The sequence below is a fragment of the Crocodylus siamensis genome, chromosome 8, assembly GCF_052110815.1.
Source record: "Crocodylus siamensis isolate JL-2025a chromosome 8, ASM5211081v1, whole genome shotgun sequence".
Taxonomy (NCBI): Eukaryota; Metazoa; Chordata; order Crocodylia; family Crocodylidae; genus Crocodylus; species Crocodylus siamensis.
The window spans coordinates 77,290,906-77,296,565 of record NC_143402.1 but is presented as its reverse complement, the minus strand read 5'-3'; positions in this window follow the sequence as shown (position 1 = coordinate 77,296,565).

Sequence of the window (5,660 nt, the reverse complement as noted above, 5' to 3'; positions counted from 1 at the left end):
CAGGAACCTTCTCCAGCATTGCTTTCTGCCATTTCTTATTCATATGTTTGCTTTTTCATATGCGGAGAGCCAGCATCAGCGGTTTGCCTCCCAGAGCCAAGCTAGTCCTCTTGTCTTGGCTCGACCTTCAGGCGTACTGGCTTTCCCCCATCTACCTGGCCGGCTGCTACCTATCCTAAGTGGGCAGTTTGTTCCACTGCACCCAGCAGGAGGGAGCAGGCTGTGTGCAGCATAAGCTAGTATTTAACATGTGGTTGTGGTCAGAAAGGAGACTGTAAAAAGGACATCCTAGGGTTTTATATGCACTCCCTGTCTACTACCTTCCATAGCAAATTTGACTTCCATACAAGAGGGGGGGATTTTCACGCTCGGGCCCAGCCTAGTGCCTGGAAATGACCTTCGGCTATGCAGTACAGGTCATCATCGAGAGCAAAGCACTGCATGGGACCAAGGGCGCTGCTCTCATCATTGCTTGGGTTGCTTTGAGCGTCCAGTACTTGCACAAAACTGCGGTCCTGGCTCACTGGTGTGCATCACAGAACAGCCCGCTGAAGTCAGCGGCTGCAGTGATAGCTGCATATGACTGGTATAAATGATAGGGGAGTACCCTGGTGTGCCTGTGAGGCCAGGCAGAAGACCTGCATAGGCATTGCGCGAGCAGCAACGCTGCCATCTGATTGCAGTACGTGGGGGAGGCCTTTCATTTCCAGTCCAGCTGAATCAGTGCAGTGGTTCTCAACCTTTGCAACCCGTGTTAAAGCTATGGCAGCCCTCGGAAAATGCCAGCTCTTACTTTTCCCTCATTTTTTTTTGACTAAGGAAAAATAATACAGCAATTCTTCTGTTGCAAAGAACTCAGAAAGACCACAACAGCTTTGAGCTTTTTTTTGACACTGTTTGAAATCTCTGGATTTATCTTGTGTAATAAATAGCTGCACCCCTAATGGCATGACGTCCTTCTGCACCCTTAAAAGGGTCTCAGGGCACCTTGATTGAGACTCAGTGCTTTAAGGTGTTTCTGCCCCTGCATGGGAAGGAAGTTTCTTCCTAGCATGGACCAGGAGCTGGAAGCATTGCAGCGAACTCAGGTGTCAGGGCCTCTAAGTGCTCTGCCCAAATGAAGTGCTACAGATTTGACAAATTTGTCCGCAGCCCCAGTTCTAAGGAAGGATGCTCGGTGCTTGGTATTGCACTGATTCCTAGTGATGAGAAAGGATAGTCTTCTGCTGACCTGGCACAGCGAGCTCATGCACTGGCCCGTCGAGAGTCGTGCAAACAGCCAGGATGGGTCCTGAATTGCTAAGAAGCAACAGCACATTTGTATTGGTCGCAAGCCTGCCCCTGGCTCTGAACCTTTCTCTTAGAGGGTGGGTCGAGCGCTGGAGAGGAGCCAGATTTCATCCAGGAGTGGAAAGGTTGCAAGAAATGCTGAAATTCAAGACTGCAGAAATTGTTCAGGACCTGTAGGATCTTGGGCAGCAGAAACCTCATGAGATCAATGGCATGCACAATACGAGCTAGCATTTATGGGGGGAATCTCATAAGAAACTCTCATTTGAGAAGTGAAGCTCTCACCCTGGCTTGGTTTTGAGCATTGCTAGTGAGTGGGTCTTTCCTGCACCTATTCATAAAGCCCATCAAAGACAAGAGAGGGCTAGTTCTTCAGGCGGTGTAACTCAACTCCACTGAGTTCATGTGGTCAAAGGACCTGGCCCCCAGTTACAGAAGCTAATGGTCTAAGAGCATCCTTGGGGAGAAGTCAGGTATCCAGGTCGTAGCTGTACTGGTCTAGAAGAAAAAGCAACCAGGGCTTGTGGTAGAGGTGATACCTTTTATTAGACCAACCAGATTTTTGCAAAAAAAATTTTTGCAAAAACATTTTGTTGTTGCTGTTGCAAAAATCTGGTTGGTCTAATAAAAGATACCACCTCTGCCACGAGTGCTGCTTGCCTTTTAGGGAGAAGTGGCACTTCCCCAGCAGAGATCAGGCATGAATGCTGATGTCCTCCAGCGATGCTTAAGAAGCCAGCTGCTATATGCAGCGGTGGCCCAAAAGCACAGCCGAAAGGTAGGGGATGCTGCGACATTCCTCTCCCACCCGCCTCGCATCTCCAGGGAGGTAAAGAGCAGGGTTGGCGCTTACATGACAGACCTCTTTGCTTGGACAGGGGCTTGAGAAACTTCTCAGCTTGACTTCGAACCACTTTGTAAAAATTCAGGACAAACGTTGGAGGTAAACTGCTAAATCATGTCCGAAACCCCCTTCCTCCGGAGGCAGATTCCACCCCAGCTGCTTACCCAGAACATCTGGAGAGCGGGTGCGAAAAACTTAAATTCATGCTACCCCCAGCACACACACATGCATGCACCCCCTCTCCCTTTCCACCTCCTTTCTGCCACGGCTTGAGAGTGGTGCATGGGAAATAACAGGCATGAATGTGGTAAATAGGAATATATTATGGCATTAAAATATAGGGGTGGGTTTGTGTGCTGAGATTTGCACCTGAACAGTCCTCACCCAAGGGAGAGCCATCCATCTCAGGATCCCAAGAGGACCTGGCTAGAGGAAATACGGAGCTGCCTTTGCACATGCTAATAAAAATGCAACTCAGATGAATGGGAAACCACCACTTCTCAAATCATGCCTGACCTTATAGGTTTTATTAGCTGTGAGTTACCTCTGTCCTCTCTGGGGCTGGGCTGTTTCTTGGTTACAACAGCAAAAGATGGGTTCAAATCATATCGTTGCTCCTTCTTTTGATGCTAGCCTTGTGGGGTGGCAGCATGTGTTCAGGGACTTGCAGTTTGGCCCCGGGTGGAGGAGAAAGGCGTGACGTGGTATCCAGGTGTGAACTTGTTTTGACTCGTGTACTTGTGTACGGGGATGGGACCGATGGGCCCTCGGCGTTCAGGGCATGTTTTTCTCTTCGGAAGCTCAGCATTGCACCAACGTTTGGGTCGTGCCACCCCAAGGTTTGACTCCAATCGGAGACCCAGGTGCAGAGCAGCTTCCCTGGCCCATCCTGATGCTATGCAAAAGCTTGAAGTAATATCAAAATAATACTGGCAAGACAAAGCTTGCTTCCCGTTCTAACAAAGAGACATTGAAAGATGGCTTTAACAAACAGAGAAATCCCATTTTGCTGGCTTCCCAGAGTACGGGGGAATTAGCTTGAGAATGACTGTATTGGGTTTTGCACGCGCGTGTGTGTTTGTGCATGAACTAGTATGGATAGGATATGTACCTGTGTGTGTGTGAGAGTGCAGGTCCAACTTGTAGAAAGCCTCAGAGAAAGGTCCTGGGCAGTTAATCCTGAGTTGACCAAGGCCTGCTGTCCTTCTAATTTCTGGGGGCAGCGAGAGCCAGATCCTGGCAGTCTGTAGCAGCCATGGTTTTCCCGTCTGGTTAATGGGTCGAGTCTGCGGCAGCCATGGTTTTCCTGTCTGGCTAATGGGTTGAATTTGTGGCAGCCATGGTTTTCCTGTGTGGTTAATGGGTTGAGTCTGTGGCAGCCATGGTTTTCCCATCTGGTTAATGGGTTGAGTCTGCGGCAGCCATGGTTTTCCTGTCTGGCTAGTGGGTTGAGTCTGCGGCAGCCATGGTTTTCCCATCTGGTTAATGGGTCGAGTCTGCGGCAGCCATGGTTTTCCCATCTGGTTAATGGGTTGAGTCTGCGGCAGCCATGGTTTTCCTGTCTGGTTAATGGGTCGAGTCTGTGGCAGCCATGGTTTTCCTGTCTGGTTAATGGGTTGAGTTTGTGGCAGCCATGGTTTTCCCATCTGGTTAATGGGTTGAGTCTGTGGCAGCCATGGTTTTCCCATCTGGTTAATGGGTTGAGTCTGTGGCAGCCATGGTTTTCCTGTCTGGTTAATGGGTTGAATTTGTGGCAGCCATGGTTTTCCTGTCTGGTTAATGGGTTGAGTCTGTGGCAGCCATGGTTTTCCCATCTGGTTAATGGGTTGAGTCTGCGGCAGCCATGGTTTTCCTGTCTGGCTAATGGGTCGAGTCTGCGGCAGCCATGGTTTTCCTGTCTGGTTAATGGGTTGAGTCTGCGGCAGCCATGGTTTTCCTGTCTGGTTAATGGGTTGAGTTTGTGGCAGCCATGGTTTTCCCATCTGGTTAATGGGTTGAGTCTGTGGCAGCCATGGTTTTCCCATCTGGTTAATGGGTTGATTATTCCAGTCTGTCTTAGAAGCTGATGGAAGCCAGGCAGGGGCAGTTCTCTCAAACACTGTGAACTTACAATTCACACTGCATTTTGGGGTGTTTGGAAGACATAAAAGATTACCCATCCCTGGAGTACTTGAATGGGCTATGATCAGTGCCACAATTACTCGTGCATTTGCACTCGGATCACCTCTTTGAGGTCAGGATGTACAGCCGAGCACCTTTGATAAATACTGAATTAGGACACAAAGGCCTTTCCGTCGGAGTTAGGATCCTAAATATGACGATTGGGAGCCTCAGTGACTTGGCCAAGTTCACGCTGCCAATCAGAGGGGCTTGAACTGAGGTACCCCCCAATTTCCAGCTTCCTTCCTCTTATCTATCCTATGGCAGCTTTTGAAAGAACAGGAGTGCTTTTAATCCTCGTGTCCTGGCCGGATTCCAGCGTGGGAAATTGCATTTTACCTGGATCTGCATTCAATTGCAGATGGTATACTTTTTCACTTCCTCTCCTAAGCCATGTGCTACATTGTTATGCATTTTCTGGTGGCCCTATTCCAGCGGAGAGAGAGACAGCTGTATTTCATGTGTTGATAAAAGAGTTTTCTGTTCACTTCAACTAGCCAAGAGTGTCAAACGCGGCCTTGGAGACCAAATTAAAGGTGGATTTTCAGAGAGGGTGGAAAAACCCACCAGCAAAAGGACGGGTCCCTTTGAGGAGTGTCATGTTTATTCACTTCTCATCCCAAATCGCCAGCTCCATTTTAACGACCGAGCTTTCATTAAAGGGCTTGGGCGTCTTTCATTAGAGGGTACGTTGCTGTATTAACTATTATTCTAGGTAACTGCAAGAGACCATACAAAACAATCCTATTTTAGAAAAGAGGTGAGGAGCTGACATAATGTGCCCTAAAGATTCCTTAAAGGCCATTAAAATCTGTTGTGTAATTTTAGCAGTTAGACTATTCGAGTGGCGTGTATTAGCAGCTGCCAGAGCTTTTTATGGCTGAAAACCAAACTTAAAGCCTGAAAGCAAGACAATACAGTCAGTTTTGGTGGTGCGAAGTGTGTTGTGATAAGGGGAACAACACCTTGTTTCTGACCTTGATTTAGGAGGTACTTCAAGATGTGCCCAACTTGAAGCATAAACCTACTGACATCAGTGGGCTTGAAAGTAGTGCATGCTTAATCATTTGGCTGAATCGGGGCCCAAGGCTTCTCCAGAGGACTGGGGACCTGATGTGCTTTCCCAGAAGAGCCTGCTGAAATCATGTAAGATTTCACAAGACTGGGACCAGCTCTGACTCACGTGGCTCAGGCAAGCCCCAGAGCTTTTGTGTACATGTATTTAAACCAGACTTGCCAAGGCCTGGGAAGGGTTGTCCCATCTCTCTCCCAGCCTGCTAGGCTGCTGCGGCTGTACCGTCGCAGGGTGATGCTCTTCAAGGTAGGTCATCGGTGATGGTGTGCTCGGTTAGAGATCCTTTCCCCA